Genomic DNA, 23,386 nt, shown 5'->3' with positions numbered 1-23,386 from the left:
TGTACACATTTCTGTGAAATTTCGGATTCACAGTGCATTCCCAGTTTCGGCTTTAGTAGACACCGCCAAAGAGTCTTCCAAAGTGATTTGTAGCGATTTACACTTGTACTAGCAATAGATGAGAGTTTTAATGTTGTAGTCAGTATGGATGTTGTCTCCTGTGTCATCTTAGCTAACATGTTCTTTATTCCTGTTTTCACATATTTACAGGGTCTTCACACTTGTCATTTTAAATACATTTGTAGAGAGGGAACGTGATAATGGGGAGGGGACGGAGACTGGGGCATGGCAAGTATAGGGGGAAGATAATTTAAATACAGAGGCCAAGCAGCTAACGAAAATCATTCAAGCAGCTAAGTGGAGACAGCGCCTGCCCTGGATGGACAGATGTTACTCAGAAGTAACTGTCACGTGAAAAGAGAGGCTCAAAATGAGCGAAACTTTTGACTTTTTAGAGAGAAGTCAAAAAGACAGATTTTTAAAATGTGGCAACTAATTCATAATTTTGGAAAACATCATACTAGCCAAACAAAACATCTGTCAGTGGGCCAGATGCTCAGCCCTCAAGTTTTCAGCCACTTGACTGGCCATAAGGGCCTGGCTTTTCGTAGAGGGGGTGGGGTTGAACTGTAGCAAGACACCTCACTAGTTAGAGTTTAATTTCCTCTGTGGTCAAAAGGGTAAAATGAAAACCTATCCTTCCGCATAATGATGGTGAATAAGATAATTCAGGAGCACTTTACAAAGTAAAGTATTCTCTCATCTCCTTAGTACGACTTCTGTTGTTATGCACGGACTCCCTCTACTTAAACCATTTGAGGAGTTTTCACATTCCTACGAGGCAATTCAAGGCTGGAGATTCCTATGCAAAGTCCTTTGAAAATGGGATCCTGCTGGGATGCAAGGGGTTAAAAGGAAATGGCCTATTAGGGTCTGGCTAATCGGAGAAGTCCAGGATTTCAAAAGTATCTAGAACAACACTAAAAGCTCAGAGGCCAAGGAATTCGGACGATTAACCCGACGGAGGCCAGTAGGATCCTGGAGTAATTGTAGAGCAGAACCTAGAACGGGAAATCAGCATCCCGCGTTACACTGGACCCAGGCCTTGGCGGAGTGCACAGAATACAACTCCGGGGCTCGTTGGACCAGCAACCCAGGATACCCAGGTAAGGCGTGTCCTCACTGCGCCGTTAGTTGCCCGCTCGAAGTGAGGCACTGCTCACGGCGGAGTTCCTGTCCTGAGGATCAAGCTGGAGGAATGAACTGTCCGGGAGGCGAAGGCTGCGCCCACCCAGGGCCCAGACTCCACGCGCCTGGGTAGTTCCTACAAGCGCCGCGCCACTGCCCCGTCCGGGAGCGCGCGGACCCCACCGCGGAAAGTTGGACGCCCGCGCCTCCGCCCCCGCGCTCCGGACGCCCCCTCCTACCACAGCTCCACGTGCAGCGCACCCCCGGCTCCCAGACCTCGGCGGGACGCCCCCGCCCCCACCGCGGCGCGCACTGCGCAGGCGCCTCCCTGTGGCTCTGGGCGGCGGGAGCGGCTTTGGCCGCGGCCGGAGACTGAAGCGAAGGCGGCGGTGGAGGAGGAGGAGGAGGAGAGATGACGGTGGCGGCGAAGGCGATGGCGACGCGGGGCACATGAGGCGGCGGCCGGCGGGACGGGCCGAGGCCCGGTGGAGGAGGCGGTTCCGGGGGACCCCGCCGGCAGGTGAGGGGCGGCCACAGGGTCGGCGCAGAGGCGGCGGGCCAGGGGCGGGGCCCGAGGGGGTGTGTGGGAGAACTTGTGGGGAGGCCCGAGAGGGGCAGGTGGGCCGGCGGAGAGTGAGGCGGGGGCAGGGGGGAGGGAGAGGACGCCACCAAGGGCTTCCCTCCGAGCCCGAAGGGGCGTCGCGACCCGCTGCCCCCGGCGCGCCCTCCCTCTTTGTCCCCAGGCGCGCGGTTCCCAAATTGGGAGGGAAAACGGCTCGGGGGTGGGCCGGGGCTGCGGATGCGGCGCCGGGTGGGCGGGGAGCCTGAAGGACCTGGGCTCGCTCTTGGGCGGTGCTCGCAACTCCTCGGGCTGTTAGGGGCGCAGGGCCGCGCCGGGGCTCTTCGCGGGCTGGTCTTTGTCTCCCGATGCTTGGCTCCTGACATCTCTCCGGGCGGCGTGCGGTTCGTCTGGCTCTTTCCTCTAACATCCCTGCCGGGACTTCTGTCTCCTTGAATGAGAGATTTAGTTCGCGGGCTGGTAGTGGGAGATGGGGAATGCAGTAGTCGCCTCTCGGTTAACACGTTTTCTTTACTTAAAATGATTTTTTTTTCCTCTTCGTGAAACTTTGGATGACTGGTGTTGTTGTGGTTTTTTTTCCTTCTGTCTCGAGATTCAAAATTACGAGAAGGCGCTAACGCTGTGATTGTGGCCAGTTGTGTGGTTGGCGGCTGCTCTTGGAGCTTTGAGTTGGAAAGATTTACATGATTGTGTGGTTTAGAATTGTTTGTTCTTTTTTTATTTCTTTTTTTTTTTGCGACTGTTTCTAAGATTGGGATTACAGTTTCTTTGGGAAATGGGCGAGTTTGGTTTTTACCATTTGAAGGAATTTTTGTTCGTTGAGAACCAGCAGTGTTACAGATTTCATTGTGCTCGAGCTTTATTTTGTTAGCATCGAGATTACTTTGTGGGATCGAATAAACCAAGTTAGAATAAGTTCTGGATAAGCGTTATCTTGTAGGCCTGATTAATCTAAAATTATTATACGTTCGTGTTGTGTATACGTTCCGGTGAAAGTGCTGTAAAAATCAAACTATAAATGAAAGGGATTTTAATTCCCTGATAAACGGAGTACATTAATATCTGTAGAAAAAAGGCTTCATAATGTAATTTAGGGATCAAATCCTTTACCCCTGGAAGAGGGCTTAAGTATTTTTCAGAATAAGAATGCAGAAAAATAAACTTAACTGCAGAGCTCCCGATTAAAAGTATGTGAATTGTGATTACATTTGATGTTTTTTTGTGTGTGTTTTATTGTTTTATTTTTTGGATTTTAGCAGAGTTTTGTATATTGCAGTTGCTTGGATTTCTTAAGTGCTATGTAATGGCAGAATTAAAGAAACATGAACTGTTCTGGGTAAAAGGTAAAAAGCGCTGGTAAACAAATCTGTGTCTTAGTTTTCACCAGATCTTTGTGAGCAGGGTGTTGTAGGCAAAGGACATTTTGAAGAGAATACATGGTGGTTATGTGAAAATTCTCCTTTTATTATTTGTCCTGATTTGTAATTTGTAATACTATTTACTAATAATCTTAAACTGTTGTGCACTTTTCCAGAGCATTTCCAACATCCTTTCCAAAAGTCAACGCTTTTAGCTTCCTTTTAGGTTGTGTGACTTTTGAATTGGTTTTCTACTTGTGCTAGTAGCCACAATGCTCTTAAAAAGGAGCAAAGGACTCAGTAACTTTCTATTCAGTTCATGAAGGTTGAATTGAGTTTCAGTCTTTAATTGAAAGGATTTAAGAATTCCTCCCAGCTTTCTCCAGGTTACATCAACTAAATACGGATCAAGATAAGGAGTTCACCTGCGGGGGCGGGGGGGGGGGAGAGGGAGGGAAGATAGATGTGTTTGGTTTTTTTAATTGTGGGAAAATATATGTAACAAAATTTACCATCTTAACCATTAAAAAAAAGGAAAAAAAAGAAAGGATTTAAGAAGTTAACGTATCTTCAACATAATAATCTTACTTATAAATGCCGCTGTCTCTTAATCATTTTTACTCTTATTTTGTGTCTGTATAAATTAGCCAAAGTGAAAGGATTCAGGGTGGGTCTCTGATTAGCTACACCCTCCTTCACTTCTAGCTTCAGGCTTACCTATCAATTCATTAATTGGGATCCTAGAATACAAAACATATAATTAAAATTCAGAGCATGACTTTCTTAATAAATACATAGTTTGTTCCATGACTTATTCAGTGCAAAGTGATGAGTTCCAAAAAAGCTGGGTTTTTTTAGTTCACATTTCAAAATAAATGAGGTGTTTTCCTTTTAATATTAATCTTGATAGTTAAGTGCACCTGGAGGTATAATTACTTATTTCTGAACTTGTGCTTTTCTTGTGGCCATAGAAAATGTGTGGCTCCTATCCAAAATATCTAGTGAAGATTTAGGCAGAGAAAGGATGGGTTTTTTGTGGGTTTTTTGCTTTTGTAGACCACTTCTTTGAGAATACATATACGATAGATTTTGGTTATTATCATTAACCTGAAGCTTACACATAGAAAACAGTTATGAACTGTTAATATCAGCAAAGTGTCAACAGTTGTTTTTCAAGCACACTACCGCAGCTGATGAATTTAGTTTGTGTGAAAGTAAGGACCTATTTGGTTAAGTCTGAGCATTGCTGTTTTCTACAGCTCTCAAGAATGAATGAGGGACTTCCCTGGTGGTCCAATGGCTAAGACTCCGGGCTCCCAATGCAGGGGGCCCGGGTTCGATCCCTGGTCAGGGAACTAGATCCCACATGCTGCAACTAAAGATCTTGCATGCCCCAACTAAGACCTGGTGCAGCCAAATAAATAAATATTTAAAAGAAAGAAAGAAAGAAAGAAAGAATGATCAGGGACTTCCTTGGTGGTCCAGTGGTTGAGACTCCGCGCTCCCAGTGCAGTGGGCCCGGGTTCCATCCCTGATCGGGGAACTAGATCCCGAATGCCGCAACTGAAAAAGAGCCCACGTGTCGCAACTAAGACCAGGAGCAGCCAACTTAATTAATTAATTAATTAAATATTCAAACTTATTTAAAAGAAAAAAAAGAATGAATGATCAGTCAGTACTGGTTGGCATAGGGTGGTACATTCTTGAGTTTTGCAAGCATTGCAGTGGCTGACAGCACTTGGATTTACCATTCAGACCAGTGGAATGTGTTGCCCCATGGGGTTTTTTTTACCGTAAGACAAGGATGAGAGATCTTTATTTCTGTGGAATGAGTAGAACTCTCAGTTAAAGCCTGTTCCATGAGGCTATATATGCTGTAGCACTAGCACAGTTTGGACAAAAGTGTTCTGGTGGCCATTCATTCAGTTAACTGTTTTTTCCGTCAGGTACTTATGTTAAACACTGAACTGGGCTGAAGATTCAGTTCAAAGATGAATGTTATGTGGGCTTTGTTCTCAAAATGCTTACAGTTTAACACGGCGGTCCCAACCTTTTTGGCACCAGGGACTGGTTTCGTGGAAGACAATTTTCCACAGACGGATGGGGGTGGGATGGGGATGGTTTCGGGATGATTGAAGTGCGTTACATTTATTGTGCACTTTATTTCTATTATTATTACATTGTAATATATAATGAAATATACAACTCACCATAATGGTGACAGGAGGCAGAGCTCAGGCGGTAATGTGAGCGATGGGGAGTGGCTGTAAATACAGATGAAGCTTCCCTCCCTTGCCTGCTGCTCATCTCCTGCTCTGCAGCCCAGTTACTAACAGGCCAGGGACAGGTATCAGTCCGTGGCCCAAGTGTTGGGGACCCCTGTTTTTTTTTTATTTTTGGCTGTGTTGGGTCTTCGTTGCTGCACGAGGGCTTTCTCTAGTTGTGGCGAGTGGGGGCTACCCTTCGTTGCGGTGCGCGGGCTTCTCATTATGGTGGCTTCTCTTGTTGCGGAGCATGGGCTCTAGGCATGCGGGCTTCAGTAGTTGTGGCACACGGGCTCAGTAGTTGTGGCTCGTGGGCTCTAGAGCGCAGGCTCAGTAGTTGTGGCATCCAGGCTTAGTTGCTCCGCAGCATGTGGGATCTTCCTGGACCAGGGCTCGAAACCCTGTCCCCTGCATTGGCAGGCAGATTCTTAACCACTGCGCCACCAGGGAAGTCCAGATTTCAATTTTGGACCCCTGGTTTAACATGCTAAAAAGGTTTAGCAATCTGGAAATTATCTAAAAATCTTTGAAAGAAAAGAAATGTATAGGATTTCGGGTTTTCATTTTTTCTCTACAGAAATGGAATAAACTCCACATCCCTGTTTTCGACTAATCTCTTAATTGTATTTAAGTCTCAAATAGTTAGAAAACTTTTCATCTACATCTTGGAAGGATTTATCAGTTTTGATGGAATTTATTGTTACTTAACTGAGTTACAGCATTCCTTTTGGGAATGTTCAGAGTAAAGTGGATCTAGACTCTTGTCTATTTATAGGGAATTCCCTTTGACTCATTCTTGAACCTTGGATTCCTAAGTGCCTATCTAGAGTAGGTGTTTATTTGGGTTCGAATTTTCCCTCCTCGATCTCTGGCTATTCCTTCAGGTCCCCTCCACCCCAACCAGATCTTTAATTGATGGTCTTTCTCAGGTCTTGGTCCTTAGTCTTCCTCCCTTCTCACTCTAATCTTATCCATTCTGTGGTTTCAGTTCCCATGTATATTTTGAATACAACCATTTTTTAATCTGTAGTTCAGACCCCTTTTCTGATCCAAGCTGCCTGCTCAATCAACAACTCCACTTAGATACTCAGAGGTATTTTTAATTGAGTTGCCCAGACTGAGCTCTTGATCTTGGCTCCAAACCTAGACCTTCTTCACTGTACTCAGTTTCATTAAGTGGCTCTATCAACAACTTACTGAGGCTAGATTCTTGCAGTTTCTCTCCACTCTAGTCTCCCCATCCTAGTCTAGGCCACCTTTTCCCAAGACGATTTTTTTAAAAAATAAATTTGTTTATTTATTTTTGGCTGCATTGGGTCTTAGTTGCTGGGCGCGGGCTTTCTCTAGGTGTGGCGAGCGGGGGCTACTCTTCATTGCAGTGCGTGGGTTTCTCACTGTGGTGGCTTCCCTTGTTGTGGAGCACGAGCTCTAGGCGCGCAGGCTTCAGTAGTTGTGGCTCACGGGCTCTAGAGCTCAGGCTCAATAGTTGTGGCGCACGGGCAGAGTTGCTCCTCGGAATGTGGGATCTTCCTGGGCCAGGGCTGGAACCCATGTCCCCTGCATGGGCAGGTGGATTCTTAACCACTGCGCCACCAGGGAAGTCCCGACAATTATTATAGTCAATTTAATTAATTAATTAATTAATTTGGCTGCATTGGGTCTTAGTTGTGGCATGCGGGATGCTTCATTGCAGCACGCGGGCTTCTCTCTAGCACGAGGGCTCTCTAGTTGTGTTGTGCGGGCTCCAGAGTGCACAGGCTTAGTTGCCCCACGTTACACGGGATCTTAGTTCCCTGACCAGGGATTGAACCGCGTCCCCTGCACTGCAAGGTGGACTCTCAACCACTGGACCACCAGGGAAGTCCCTATTATAGGTCAACTTTAAATGGTCCTTCCTCGTTCACTCTTGTTTCAAAAATAATAATAATAATACAATATTATCAGTACGGTTGAAGTCTTCTCTGTTTCCCTACCTGATTGCACCCCCGTACCCCAAACAACCACTGTTGTAGGCGTCCTTCCCAGAGGTAATCACCAACTTGAATTTATTATTCTCTTGCATTTCTTTGTACTTTTACTATGTATTATATACACCTAAGCAATATACCCTCTTGTATTCTTCTCACAGCAGCTAAAATTATCTTTAAAAAAAATTTAATCGAGTCACTTACCTGAAAACTTCTGTTGTTTTCCCTTCGCTCTTCATTTAACATGATGTGATCTGGCCTTGCCTGCTTCTTGAGCATCGTTTCTTTTTACTTGCTTTCTTGGTATATATGGTCTAGCCATACTGATCTTTTTTTTTCCGCCCCATTCCCTGAAGGTTCAAAGCTCACCCAGCAGTCTTTGTACGTGCTGTAGCTAATCCCTCTGCCTGGAAGGCAGCTCTTCATTCTTCAGAATTTGCTTAAATATCACTTCTGAAGAAAAACCTTCTCTGATTCTCCTATATTAGATTAGGGACCCCTATAATACACTCTTATAGCACCCTGCACTTCCCTTCTGTAGGACAGATCACAGTTTTAATTAATTTAATTATTTGTATAATACCTGTGTCACCATTAGACTATACCCCGCCCCATCCCCTGCCCCCCGCCATGCCCTGGCTTGAGGGATTTTAGTTCCCTGACCAGGGACTGAACCCCAGGCCCGGCAGTGAAAGTGCCGAGTCCTAACCACTGGACCACCAGGGAATTCCCAGACTATACTTTATATTCCATAAGGATGGCCAGTATCCCCAGCCACCCAGCTCATAGTTCATTTAGGTATTCAGCAATTATTTGGATGTTTACTAATTTCTTTTTTATTTGTAGTTATTGATGGTAATGAAGTAACTTCTGACAAAGCTTTTGTTCTGACTAGAAGCCTTATTATTGTATTTTGTTTTTTGTATTTTTGGTCTTACATGCCATTACAGTGCTAGGTCTTCAGTAAATACTTACTGATGTGAACTTACTGGTAGCCATGGCCTGATCAGTCTTAAGGAGTTTTTTTTTTTTTTAACTTTATATTGGAGTATAGCTGATTAACAATGTTGTGATAGTTTCAGGTGCATAGCAAAGGGGTTCAGCCATACATATACACGTATCCATTCTCCCCCAAACTCCTCTCCCATCCAGGCTGCCACATAGCACTGAGCAGAGTTCCCTGTGCTACACAGTAGGACCTTGTTGGTTATCCGTTTTAAATATAGCAGTGTGTACATGTAGATCCCAAACTCCCTAACTATCGCTTCCCCCCATCCTTCCCCTCTGGTAACCATAAGTTCATTCTCTAAGTCTGTGAGTCTGTTTCTGTTTTGTAAATAAGTTCATTTGTATCATTTTTTAGATTCCGCATATAAGGGATATGATATTTCTCTTTCTTTGTCTGACTTACTTCACTCAGTATGACAATCTCTAGGTCCATCCATGTTGCCGCACTGCAAGGCTTATGGGATCTTAGTTCCCTGACAGGGGATTGAACCCAGGCCCTCGGCAGTGAGAGTGTGGAGTCCTAACCGTTGGACCACCAGGGAATTCGCTTCAGCAGTTTTAATAGACCAGAAATACAATGATCACTTATGGTGTGGTATACACAGTGGAGACTCTTGTCTCCCAGGAAGATAATCGCAGCTAGGCTTAGGCAGGCTATCAGATGGAATAAAGAAATTGCTATCAGATGGAATAAAGAAATTGAAGATTAGTTTTTTCCTTTGACATACTGTACCTAGTTCTAATTTTAATTTCTCCCCATTTGGTGGGCCAAGAGTCAGTATAATTAATGTCCCAAGAAACCTGGCTATATTATGCAGTTATACATTAAGGCTGACATCGACAGTTTGAGTATTTCACTTCACTGACAAAATTTTTTTTTGAAATAGGTATACATAATACAAAATCAAAAGGTATGAAAGGATGTACAGTGAAAAATAAGTCTCCTGGGGCTTCCCTGGTGGCGCAGTGGTTGGGAATCTGCCTGCCAATGCAGGGGACACGGGTTCGAGCAGCTAGGCCCGTGAGCCACAGCTACTGAGTCCACATGCCACAACTACTGAAGCCTGTGCTCCTAGAGCCCATGCTCTGCAACAAGGGAAGCCACCGCAATGAGAAGTCCACACAGCGCAACGAAGAGTAGCCCCCGCTCACCACAGCTAGAGAAAGACCATGGGCAACAATGAAGACCCAATGCAGCCAAAAACAAACAAATAATATGTTTTTAAAAAAGTAAGTCTTCCTTTATTCTCTTCTCAGTCACTCAGTTTTCTTTTCTCTGCTGAAGCAATTACTGTTTGCTTTTTTTGTGAATTCTTCTACAGATATCCATATATTCAGTATCCCCCACCCCCCCCAACGTACATAAATGGTAGAATACTCTACACACTGTTCTGTACCCTGCATTTTTCATTAATATATCTTAGTTTGTTTCATATCATTGCAGATAGAGCTCTTTTTTTTTTTGACTAATAGATGTTCTGTAATTTGTTTACCCAGTCCCGTACTGATAGACTTTAAATTGTTTACAGCCCATTATCAGCAGTACTGCAGTGAATATTCTTGTACATTATTTTGTATGTCTGAACATTTCATTAGATAAGTGTTGAGCACTGGAATCGCTGGATCAGAATACATCTACATTTTCAATTTTGATGGATATTTCCACGTTGTCTTTTATAGAAGCTTACCATTTTACCCCATCACTTCCAGTAGAGCACAAAGAATGCCTTTTTATATATACACCCTTCCTTCTTGCTGATCTGTTATCAATTTTTAAATTTTTTCCAATTGGATAAATGAAAAAGTAGTATATTGGTATAGTTTTTTTTTTTTGCGGTGCGCGGGCCTCTCACTGTTTTGGCCTCTCCCATTGCGGAGCACAGGCTCTGGACGCGCAGGCCCGGCGGCCATGGCGCACGGGCCCAGCCGCTCCGCGGCATGTGGGATCTTCCCGGACCGGGGCACGAACCCTTGTCCCCTGCATCGGCAGGCGGAGTCTCAACCACTGCGCCACCAGGGAAGCCCTATTGGTATAGTTTTAATTTGTAAATCTTTAATTACAAGTGATATTGAATATCTTTTCATACTGTATTATTAAAAGCCATTTATATTTTTCTGAGAACTCTCTCTTCTTTGCACGTTTTTTTAAAATTGAAGTATAGTTGAGGACCTTGTTGTTTATCTGTTTTATATATAATAGTTTGTATCTGCTAATCTGAAACTCTTCGTTTATCCCTCCCCCCTTCCCCTTTGGTAACCATAAGTTTGTTTTCTGTGTCTGCATTTCACATTTCTATTGAGTGTTTTTGTTTTTTTTAATGATCTGCTGGAGCGCTTTATGTGTTAAGAGAATTTAGCCTTTTATTCTAAGAATTGCAAATAATTTTAAGCATTTAGTGTATCTTTTGAGTTGTTTGTAGTATTTTTTTGCTTTCTAGAAATTATATTTTATATAATTGAATTTGTCATTTCTTTCATTTGACCTCTAGGTTTTGTGTCATTTTAGAAAAGTTTTCACTAAGATTATTAAGAAAAAAATGTTCATGTTTTCATCTAACTTTTATTGTATTGTTTTTAATTTAAAATCTTTGATCCATCTGGAATTTAAAGATCCAACTTTAATTTTTTTCTAGATAGCTACCCATGGTAGTTCAATATCATTTATTGAATATTCCATGTTTTTTCCGTTAGTTTGAAATGCCACCTTTATCATACATTAAATTCTCAGATGTATTTGGATCTTCTGGACTTTCTATTCTGTTCTAGTTTGTTAATCGTTTTGCCAGTTCCACATTTTAAAATTATTACAACTTTATAGTATATATTGAGAGAAGCTTGTATGCCCTCATTTCTCTTTCTGAAATTTCCCAACCATTCTTACTATTTAATTTTACACATTAAATTTAGAATTAGTTTGTCTGATTCCAAAGAAATCCTATTGGCATTTTTAGAAATCAAGATTGCATTAAATTTAGATTAATTTAGGAAGAATTAATATTTTTATGATGGCTATTATATCCAAGAACATAGAATGCTTTAAGTCTTTAATGTGTTTTACGCATTTAAGTCTTTTGTGTTCCTCGGTAGTATTTTCCTGGGTATTATGTTTCTTGTGAGGCTTATTCCTAAGTTTTTTTCATCTATTTGTTGCTGTTTTAAATGGAATCTTTTCTTTAGTTATATTAATTGTATATCACTGTCAGTTTTTTCAGTGACCTTCTGTTTGGTCTTAAAATAAAATTAAATACTAAATCTACATGGTATAGGAAAACGATCAGTAGGTCTTGAGTTGTATTCTAGGCTTTACAGCTAATTAGTTGTGTGATCTTAAGCAAGTCATCATGATCTTTAGTATTCTCTTCAGTAAAATAAGGATATTAATGTCATACTATGGTGTCAGACAATGGGCCACTGCAGAATAGTTGAAGGATGACCTCAGAATCCATGCAAGTATTATCTGTGAAGTGTATAAGTAATGTCTTACAGATACGTATAACCTTTTCAAATGTATATATGAGTGATGTTATGATACATAAACTGCAGATTTATTTTTAAACTTTACCAGTGTATGTGTTTTCTCCAAAGATAGATAATAAATGTATAACCACTATTATGTAGTGGAAAATCTTTTGCAGTTACATAAAGGTCCTCAGACTCTAGAAATTGGAGACTACTACTAGCGTAGCCAATCTCTTAACATTTCTTTTACCATTGATATAGTGTGTGAACCTATGAAACCGTGTGTTTGTGGAAGATTTGGGTGATAAAGGTGCTTGGTTTGTTTGTTTGTTTCTTAAGATAATGATTTTTAAGCTTATAATGTCAGAAATGTTAATTATTAGTTCTGTTTTTAAAAGACCTGACTGACTAGCCTATCTGGATTTGTACAGAAAATGATTTAGTGAGAGAAGCCATATAGTACTTTCTGAAAGGGAATTTGTTTGCTTGTCTAACTCAAATAGTTTTCTTTGATCTCACATTCCAGTTCAGTACTAGATGTTCATGTTATTCAGAGTGAAAGCTTTATATTTATTAAAGGTTGAGCAGTTCAAGCAGATGTGCACTTCTCAGATTCACTTGGAAAGGAAAGCTTTCTTTTTTGAGCTTGGAAAAATTACCGGGAGTTGGGGGAGTATCTCAGTTCTTATTGAATTGTGTATCTGAAGCCATTGTCTCCTATCATACTTGAACTCTGAAAAGGAAAGAGGATGGGAAAATGTGTTTATGATCTGTGATATATCCTGGGAGGAAAATTATGTATGCATAGCTTGAATAGATTTATTTTGGTTGCCAGTTAATTATGGTTACTAGTTCAATGAGAAATTTAAAGCAACCTTAGCATTTTGAACCCCAGCTAGAATGCTCTTAGTAGTTAAAAGCTTTATTTTCTACTGCTTTTTTTTTCTACTGCTTTTTATTTATTTTGCCTCAGAAAACTGTTTTTTGCCATTTGGTTTTATAATTATATACATGTCAGTGTAGTTTCTTGATAGGAAAATGCAGATGGGAGCAGTGCTCAGATTAGTGCCCTTTAGCAAAGCCTTAAAGTAACAGGTTATTTTGGTTTAAAAAACTCCATTTAAGGCAGTATATTAGCATTTAGTATCTTGACTCAGGAGATACATCTTTTGGGTTTGTAGTGAATCTCATGGGCACAGTCTTATCCCAACAGCAGAATCCTTGATATGAAGTGGAGTGATTAGGACAGGAAGTATGAGGTTTGTAACATTTTCGCGTGTCAAGTAAACATTTAATAGAACTCATAAGGGACACTGGAAAGGTTTTGGTGGCTGTTTTAATAATCATTTTCTCAAATAGAGGTGACTCTTTCCAAATATTCAATATCAGGCACTCAATAACCAGCAGGTAGCAATGGCAACAACTATGCATTTCAAGGGAGTATTGAGTATGTTAATTTTCTGTGTTGCTTCTGGAGCATTTTAGAGTGAGTCTCTAAAGAAATGGGAAGAGCAGCATTATTATACTAACTGCTATATAACATATGTCAGAGGACTACTATCTTTTGATATATCCTTCCAAATTAAGGATTACCCTGTACTCTCACCATCCTATATTTTACTCTAGGGTGAAATTTTATATAAGTTCTGTCGTGGACCCCCTTGTGGAGGGGCCGTGTGGTAATTGTACAAAAGATTCTATGAGATAGTTAACTTTTCTGTGATGTATTCATTACTTAATTAGGTCTTCATGAATGTAAAATATGTATGTATGCAAATATTATGAAATTTGTACCCTGACCTACTTTTTAAATTTCTCTTGGGGCTTTCGTTGCATAGGAAGGCTTTGCCAACTTCATTATTACATGTTTATTGTAGAAGATACTGAAAAGCAAATAGAAGAGAAAACATTCATAGGCAATTGTTAATGTTGGTGTATTTCCATTCAGGCATATTATGTTATTGGGAGTTATTTTGTTTGTTTTTTGTCCCTTTACTACATATGAGCATTTTCTCACATAGTGAAACATTTTTTTTTTTAAACAGATCACAAATTGGCAGGCTTTACTCAGCCAATAAAATATCTGGCTCAATATTATTTAAAAAATTTTTTCTATTAGTTGCCAACATGAAAAAAAAAGGAGACAGGTAGAAGTGTAAATGAATACAACCCCCTTAGGAAAAGTACTGATCTACTGAAGCTGACATATGCATACCCTACAACTAGCAATTCTGGGTCTAGGTATTCAACAGAAATGTACATATAATCACCAAAAGGCACATTTGGTGTGTTCACAGTAGCATTATTCATAACAGCTCCAAACTGGAGACTGCTCAAATGCCCATCAGCAGTAGAATGGATAAATTGTGATATATACACACTGGCAATACAATAAAGCAAAGAGAATGAACAGACTAGATAGAGCTAAATGCAATAAGATTGGTGACTCAGCAGATGTTGAACAAAAATCAGACACAGGGGCTTTCCTGGTGGCGCAGTGGTTGAGAGTCCGCCTGCGAATGCAGGGGACACGGGTTCGTGCCCCGGTCCGGGAGGATCCCACATGCTGCAGAGTGGCTGGGCCCGTGAGCCATGGCCGCTGAACCTGCGCGTCCGGAGCCTGTGCTCCGCAACAGGAGAGGCCACAACAGTGAGAGGCCCGTGTACCGCAAAAAAAAAAGAAAAAAAAATCAGACACGAGAGTGTATTCTTTTATTTAAAAAAATTTTTTATAAGTGTATTCCTTATGAATCTGTTACAAGAGAGTCCATTCTGTGATTCCATTTATGTAACGTTCAAGGACAGTTTAAACTAGTGGATCTCAGTGTGGTATAATATTGTTCCCCAAGGGGTATTTGGCAGTATCTGGAGACATCTTTGGTTGTCACAACTGGAAGAGGCCAGGGATGCTGCAAAACATTCTACAATGCATAGGGCAGTCTCCCAAGATGTCAATAGTGACGGTTTCCCTTGGGTAGGAAGGGGCATAACTGTGGCTCTGGGTGGCTGGTAATGCTTTGCTCTTGATTTCAGTGCTAGTTACATGGATATGTGAAAATTCATTGAGCTGCACACTTAAATTTGTGCACCTTTCTGTAGGTATTTTATACTTCAATCAAAAAGTTACCCCCAGGGACTTCCCTGGTGGCGCAGTGGTTAAGAATCCGCCTGCCAATGCAGGAGATATGAGTTCGAGTCCTGGTCCGGGAAGATCCCACATGCCGCAGAGCAGCTAAGCCCATGCACCGCAACTACTGAAGCCCACGCGCCTAGAGCCCACGAGCCACAACTACTGAAGCCCGCACGCCTAGAGCCCGTGCTCCGCAATAAGAGGAGCCACTGCAATGAGAAGCCCGTGCACTACAACAAGAGGATGTCCGCGTGCAGCAACGAAGACCCAACACAGAGGAAAAAAAGAAAAGAAAAGAAAAGAAAAAAAAAAAATTACCCCCAAATCAGGCTTCACATAAAAATCCAGCTTGAAGACTTATTTTGAAAGATATGACAGTCTGGTAACAACAACAGCTGTAGCTAACAATCAGTAGCCCCTCTTTAGTTGGTGCCTGTGTTGTCCAGGCCCCATTTTTCTGTTTCAGTTCCTTGTGTCACTTACTGGTGCCTAGACATTTAGAAAATGTCTTAAATGGCTTTTTTGATGTATGATTCACACACTGTACAGTTCACCTGTTTAAAATGTACAATTCAATGGTTTTAGTATATCCACCGGGTTGTGTAGCCATCACCTCAGTTTAATTTTAGAATTTTTTCATTCCCCCCAAAGGAAACCCCGTACCTATTATCAGTCATTCCCTACTCTTCCCCATTCTTCTCAGTCCTAGGCAACCACTAATCTACTTTTTGTCTCTATATAGTTGTAGACATTTGGATTTTGTGATCTCTGTTCGAAAACAAGATTTACAATGGTTGTACAGTATTTCCTCATAGAGATTATATCATAAATTATGTAAAATTTTTCTTTTATTGGGCATTCATTTAAGATATTTATTTTATAAATATATTTATATTTTATTGGGCATTCATTTAAGATAAATTACTAGATGTGATGTTACTGATCAAAGGACATAAAACATTTTAAAGTTTCTGATAAATATTACCATAATGCCTTCCAGAAAGTTTGTATCAGACCATCCTCACCATCAGTGTATGATAATGTTTTTTGTAAATTTTGTGTTGTGACCCTAGCCATACTGGTAATGTTATATGTTTATTTTTTAAATTTTTTCTTAGACATGTCATTTTCCTAGACTGATGTCGTCCTTTTGATTTGACTTAAGCTGTTTTGGACAAGTGTACCAATACTGTCCTTTTTTACATGAAGACAGTACCACTTACGATGCACTGTGAATGAACACATTATCCCAGGTTCCCCATACTTCTCCAGCTGGTTCCTGAAGGTTCTTACATTCAAATAGAATGGCTTTTTGCCAGCATAGATTGACACTTCAACCCACAATGGTGTATTTTGTTTCCTTGTTAATGGAGCCAAGATTTCAAACTACTTTCTCTCCTTTATTTTATAATTTGATTTACAAAAAAATTTATGTTTCTCAAATATCGTCCATAGCCAAGAGCTCTTTTGAAAAACAAGTTGTTTTCATATTTATAATACATAGATTACTGTTTGTAATACATAGATTAAGGCTGCCATAGTGCTTTTGCTTAGAAATTGTCGCTAGCTAGTTATTAAACATCTATTATCATTCATGCAGAATTAACTTCCACTTAAAACGTTCCAGTTAAACAAAACTTCATTGTAAACCCTTTAATTGATTCTTTGTCTCTACACATAAAGCAATCTCATTCAGGAATGTGAGTCACTAGCACTATTCTTAATCGCTCAGCTCATAATCTGGGATGCCCAGATAGTTAATACTGTAGAATCATGGTGAGTCAATATTGAAATTTTTAATTTTAGTCCAACCACAGATTTTCTGGGATGACTAGGAAGTGCTTTTTTGAAAATTTGACATTTTATTATTGTTTAATTTCACGGCTCTTACTTTGCCTCTTTCCTGTCCCTAGAGTCCAGAATTCCACATAATTTGTTGGTTGTTTTATGAATAGTACTCTGCCTGAGTTGATTTTCATCAACTGTTAGAAGGGACCTTAATAATAATCTAATCTGATATTCTTCACTTATCTCACAAATGAAAAAGTGGAAAGAAATATTTATTCCTGAAGTGCCTGTTAGAATCTCTTGGCTCCTAGTTAAGTGCTTGCTCTTAGTTTCACAAAAATCAAAGTTAGAATCACTTTTCTAGAATATTAGTTCATCCTGGATTTTTTGTTTAGAAAAGAAATTAAGGTTTTTTTTTTTTTTTTTTTTTGCGGTACGTGGACCTCTCACTGTTGTGGCCTATCCCGTTGCGGAGCACAGGCTCAGCGGCCATGGCTTACGGGGCCAGCAGCTCCGCGGCATGTGGGATCCTCCCGGACTGGGGCACGAACCCGCGTCCCCTGCATCAGCAGGCGGACTCTCAACCACTGCGCCACCAGGGAAGCCCGAAATTAAGGTTTTTAAATATGGTCTACCTATTATAGATTTTGAGGTTTAAAAATTTTTTTTTAATTAGAAGCAGATTAAAACTTGGCTCTGACCCATTTGGACTCAGTTGTTGAATTTGTAAAACATTTAGAATAGCACTACTTATTTAAATTTTTTAAATTTCCTGGTTATTTTAGTTTAGTGAGCATTAAAAAATTGACAAGGGATCTTCCCTGGTGGCGCAGTTGTTGAGAATCTGCCTGCCAATGCAGGGGACACGGGTTCAAGCCCTGGTCTGGGAAGATCCCACATGCCGCGGAGCAACTGGGCCCATGAGCCACAACTACTGAGCCTGCGTGTCTGGAGCCTGTGCTCCACAGCAAGAAAGGCCGCGATAGTGAGAGGCCCACGCACCGCGATGAAGAGTGGCCCCCGCTTGCCACAACTAGAGAAAGCCCTCGCACAGAAACGAAGACCCAACACAGCCAAAAATAAATAAATTTATTTAAAAAAAAAATTGACAAGGGACAAGTTACACACTTTTTTAGTTGTTGATCTGAAACCCTTGGGAGCTTTTTTTTTAAACATGAGTCTATGAGAAACTTTTCCAAAGATATATATATGAAAGATATTTTTGGATTAACGGTGTTTTTGTGGCCAACATTATAGTAAAGAGGTTGTAATGGAAAAAATGAATCAGATAAACTGGAAAATGAAGCATTTCCCTGTAGAGTCACTATGCTATAAAATATGTTTAAACTTTAACAGATGATTCCAGTTATTTCCTCATCTTCTGTTGCATAGCATATATAACATTAAATACTTCTTGAAAACAACTGTAGGGGTTTTTTTAAGTGTTTGTAATTTCCTATAAACTACTGTATTGCAAGCTTCTTGATGGTAGGTGAATACTAATTGCATGAATGAAGTTAGTCTAAAACTTTTTTTTACTTTTTCATTGTGGTAAAATATACGTAACATAAAATTTACCATTTTAACCATTTTTTAAGTGTATAGGTCTGTGGCATTAAGTACATTTACATTGTTGTGCAAACATCATCACCATCTATCTCCAGAACTTTATCTTCCTAACTGAAACTCTTTACCCATTAAATGCTAACTCCCCATTCCTCCCAGCCGTTGGCAATCACCATTCTTCTTTCTCTCTCTATGAATTTTATTCTATAGCCCTCATATAAGTGGGCCCTCATATAAGTGGAAACGTAATATTTATCCTTTTGTGACTGACTTCTTTCACTTAGCATACTGTCTCCAAAGTTCATCAGCATTGTAGAATGTGTCAGAATTTCGTTCCTTTTAAGGCTGAATAACATTGTGGATATATACCATATTTTGTTTATTTATCTGTCAGTGGACACTTGGGTTGTTTCCACCTTTTAGCTATTGTAAATAATGTGCTCTGAACATGGATGTACAAATATCTGTGTCCCTGCTTTCACTTCTTTTAGGTATACATCCTGAAGTAGCATTGCTGGATCATATGATAATTCTGTAGTTAATGTATATATATATTTTCTTTTGCGGTACGCGGGCCTCTGTTGTGGCCTGTCCCGTTGCGGAGCACAGGCTCCGGACACGCAGGCCCAGCGGCCATGGCTCACGGGCCCAGCCACTCCACGGCATGTGGGATCTTCCCGGACCGGGGCACGAACCCATGCCCCCTGCATTGGCAGGCGGACTCTCAACCACTGCACCACCGAGGAAGCCCTATAGTTAATATTTTGAGAAAATCATAAGCATACCATTTTCTACAGCAGCTGCATCATTTTACATTCCCACCAGCAATGCACAACAATGATTCCAGTTTCTCCATAACTTTTTTAGCACTTGTTTCTTTTCTTTTTTGTTTCTTTTCTTTTAATAGTAGTCATCCTTTTGAGTATGAAATGGTATCTCACTGTGCATTATTTGTCTCATTTGCATTTCCCTAATGATTAATGATCATCTAAAACTTCTTATAGTTTAAACACAGATTGACCCAAGCCTTGTTTCTTGAAAAATGCATTAAAATCATTGGTGAGGGAGTGAGGAAACCAGTATTCTCATACTCTCAGTAGTGGAAATATAAATAGGTACCGGCTTTTTGCAGGGGTGATTTGGTAATACATATTAAAAGCCTTAGAATTTTTGGAGAGAGAGTGCATAAAGAAGCTGATCTTTTCTTAATAACACACACAGTTTTTTCACAGTTTGTACAACTATTGACCCAGCAATTCTTTTAGAAAAATTTATCCTAAATCTATAACTGGGGATGTGTACAAAGTTATAAGTATTGTAATAAATCATTGTAAACAACTTAAATGTCTAACCATAGAAGATATGTTAAATTCTGATTCAGTAGGCCTGAGAGTGGGAATTGGGTAAGTAGGACCTAGGAATCAGCATTTTAGACGTGTACTCTGGATAATTCTGATGAAGGTGGTCTGTGGACCACATCTGAGGAACATTTATTCATCATTACTTACATGCTTTAATTTCAGGTTCCATGGTGTGCTAAGGCCCTCTGCAAACTGGTCTTTGACTTCCCTGTTCAGCCTTCTCTACAACTACTTCCCAAACATCCTCCATCATGTTCCAGTCTAAGAGCCTTCTTGTGCAACTTTTCACTCACACCACTTTCTCCATCTGCCTTGCCTCTACTTCCCACCCCAGCTCTGCCTGGTGAAACCATACCCATTCTTCAGAGACCCACTTGTCTTCTGCAGTAAGCTTATACTATTTTTTTTTTCTGGCTTCATTGAGGTGTAATTGACAGCTTATACTTCTTAGTTTGTAGGAATTGTCTCTTTTCCTTCTCTGAGTATTTTCACATTTTGTACTTCTATACCATTCCTTGTATTCTGCCCTGAAATGATTGTATTAGTGAACATATTTTATATTTTCTACCTCCTATAAATTCATTTAGATCTTCTGTTAAATATAGCACACATTTATTGAGTTATTTTTGTATCCTGAGGGCTCAGAGAATTTTAAAAAACATGGACTTTCCCCTCAAGGAACTTATATTCCAGCAGAAGAAACGGATAGTACTAACCTCAGTTTAATAGATTAAGTCCTGATTATTTGTGGAATGAAAAATTATTATGGACTTTCTGAGGAGATTAAGCGAGGAGGTCAAGAAAACTTGAAGTGACCTTTGAGCTAGAACCTAAAGGATAAAAATTTTTCCAAATAGGAAATTGTGGAAAGACCATATAAAGCAGAGGAAAATCAGTGAGCAGAGATTCAAATTTATTAAACCACTCAGTTAATAGTTGTTCTTAGTGCCAGGGATACAAGAACAAAGTCCTTGTTTATCTATTGGGGTGACAGATAATGAACAGATTAACAAATAAAAAGTGTTTTAGGTAGTGTTGAGTGCTCTGAAGGAAAAAGGCAGGGTAAGGGTGTAGAGAGTGATGGAAGAATGTTATCGTAGGAAAGTGGTCAGGGAAGTCCTCACCACAGGAGGTGACATCTGAAGGGAAGCATAAATTGAAGTGAGGGAGTAAACTGTGAGGATGTCCAAAGGAAGTGGGTTTAATGGAGGGAAACAACAAATGCATATGTGAAAATGTATAGTGTAAGCTGATGAGAAATGTACAGGTGGTATTTAAATTTGGGGTTAAACAGAAATTAAGATGAACTCTTTTTAATGTGGCTGTGCAGCGCAGCTTGCAGGATCTTAGTTCCCCGACCGGGGACTGAACCTGCACCCTTGGCAGTGAAAGCGCTGAGTCCTAACCACTGGACCTCCAAGGAATTCATTACAAAGATGATCTTTTTATAAAACATTTAATTTCTGAAAAATATGTGTTTTTTTTAACTTCAAAAAGTTTGCAAAAGGATTTCTTTAAAATCTCAAGCAGACTTTATTCTGTAGGGCATGGAATGCTTTTAGCAGTGTTTTCTTTAAAAAGGCAACTTATTCATTTGGTTAAAAAAAATAAGACAATGTAAAAAGATATTAATATAATCAGGGACTTCCCTGATGGTCCATTGGTTAAGTCTTGTGCTCCCAGTGCAGGGGGCCCATGTTCGGTGCCTGGTCAGGGAACTAGATCCCGAGTGCCACAACTAAGACCCGGCACAGCCAAATAAGTTAATTAAGTAGATTAATAATCAAAGTCTTGATCCTACCCCATCCTCCTTAGTCTCCTCCCCCACTTTTATTCGTTTTTTTAAAAAATGTATCCTTGTGTTTCTTTGTAGAAATATAAGCAAAAACACAGATTGATATTTTTTTTCTTATGTAAAAGGCATATACATATATACACTTCCTTGCTGTTTTCACTAATTAAATGTTTTGAATATCTTTTAAATTAATTTTTGGCTGCGTTGGGTCTTCGTTGCTGTGCGCGGGCTTTCTCTAGTTGTGACAAGGGGGGCTACTCTTTGTTGAGGTGCGTGGGCTTCTCATTGCAGTGGCTTCTCTGGTTGCGGAGCACGGGCTCTAGGTGCACGGGTTTCAGTAGTTGTGGCGCATGGGCTTAGTTGCTCTGTGGCATCTTCCTGGACCAGGGCTCGAACCCGTGTCCTCTGCGTTGGCAGGCGGATTCTTAACCACTGTGCCACCAGGGAAGCCCTTAAATATCTTTCTATACAAGGAGAGCATTCCTCATTATTTTTTACAGCCACGTGGTATTCTGTTGTGTAAATAGACCATAGTGCATTTAACCATTGCCTTGACAGTGGACATTTGAGTTATATAAAAACAGTGTTATAGTTTGATCATTCCCAAAAGTGAGATGACTGGGTCAAAGGATATAGATGCATTTGTGACTTTGTTAGATATTATCAAATTGCTACCAGAGGTTGTACCACTCCCATCAGTGATATGTGAGAATGTCTGTTTTTCCATAGCCTCTCCAACTTTTGGATTTTTGCCAGTGTCATAGGAGAAGAATTGTATCTTAGAGTAGTTTATTATTGAGATATAATTTACATGTGCTAAAATTTGTCCTTTTAAAGTGTACAGTTCAGTGGTTTTAGTATACTCACAAGGTTGTGTAACCACCACCACTGTCTAATTCCAAACATTTTCATTATCCCCCAAAGATACCCAGTATCCATTAACAGTCACAGTCCATTTCCCATAGCCCCTGACAACCACTAATCTGTCTCTACTGATTTGCCTATTCTGGACATTTCATATAAATGGAATCATACAATAGGTGGCTTTTGTGTCTGACTTCTTTAACTTAGCATTATGTTTTCAAGGTTCATCCACGTTGTGCATTTATAAAGCGGAATTTGTGTTTTTCTTTCTGTAGAATGTATGTTTTGAACTCTTTATATATTAGAAATTAGCTCTTTGCTTATAAAAGAGTTACTGAAACCTTTTTCCCCAGTTCATTGTTTTTCTTTTAATTTTTGTTTATTTTTTGCTGCATTGGGTCTTCATTGCTGTGCATGGGCTGTCTCTAGTTGCAGCGAGCGGGGGCTACTCTTCGTTGCGGAGCACAGTCTGTAGGCACACAGGCTTCAGTAGTTGTGGCTTGCGAACTCAGTAGTTCTGGCTCGCAGGCTTAGTTGCTCTGTGGCATGTGGGATCTTCCTGGACCAGGGATTGAACCTGTGTCCCCTGCATTGGCAAGCGGATTCTTAACCACTGCGCCACCAGGCAAGTTCCCATTGTTTTTCAGTATTGCTTAGGTTGTTTTTTCTTTTAACCACGGAGACACTTTTTAGTTTTTGTACTCAGATTCATCTTTTCTTCTTATATCCAGGGTTATAACAGATATCAACTATGTTTTATTCTAATACTTTAAAAAGTCCGTCTTTGCCCCACTGGTTTGAGGAGCCACCTCCATTAGTGGTTTTTCAGCAAAGGAGTAACACAGATCCATTTTAGAGAATTCTAGTAGAGATGCAGGAAACAGGCTGAAGCAGGGAGAAAGTAGTGGGTATTGTATATAACCTTTCAGGTTTTGGTGGGGTTTTTTTTACATTTTTGTTTTTCTTCTAGGATTTTTTAATGCATAAATTTTCCAAAATTGGGATAATTCTGTTCCGTATCCTATATTTTTCCGTTAATACATCAGGAGCATTTTTTT

General features: G+C 40.3%; 1 protein-coding gene across 21 annotated transcripts in view; it reads left to right on the top strand.

The window, feature by feature from the left end:
- Positions 1 to 679: 679 nt before the first annotated feature.
- Positions 680 to 23,386, top strand: part of GJC1 (gap junction protein gamma 1) — a 105,305-nt gene continuing 82,598 nt past the window's right edge. For 3 of the 21 annotated variants that reach the window (XM_067716834.1, XM_067716833.1, XM_067716829.1), the window contains exons 1-2: positions 1,527 to 1,708; positions 9,253 to 9,595. The gene's annotated coding sequence lies outside the window, so the exon portion shown is untranslated. Of the gene's footprint in view, positions 1,709 to 2,014; positions 2,152 to 2,360; positions 3,553 to 9,252; positions 9,596 to 14,923; positions 18,167 to 19,831; positions 20,056 to 23,386 lie in introns of those variants that run through there. The other 18 variants (XM_067716826.1, XM_067716827.1, XM_067716821.1 and 15 more) reach the window with 13 other exon arrangements.

This window comes from Pseudorca crassidens, chromosome 19, assembly GCF_039906515.1.
Source record: "Pseudorca crassidens isolate mPseCra1 chromosome 19, mPseCra1.hap1, whole genome shotgun sequence".
NCBI classification, from domain to species: domain Eukaryota; kingdom Metazoa; phylum Chordata; class Mammalia; order Artiodactyla; family Delphinidae; genus Pseudorca; species Pseudorca crassidens.
The sequence above is the reverse complement of the archived record's forward strand: the minus strand, read 5'-3'. Positions and strand labels throughout refer to the sequence as shown.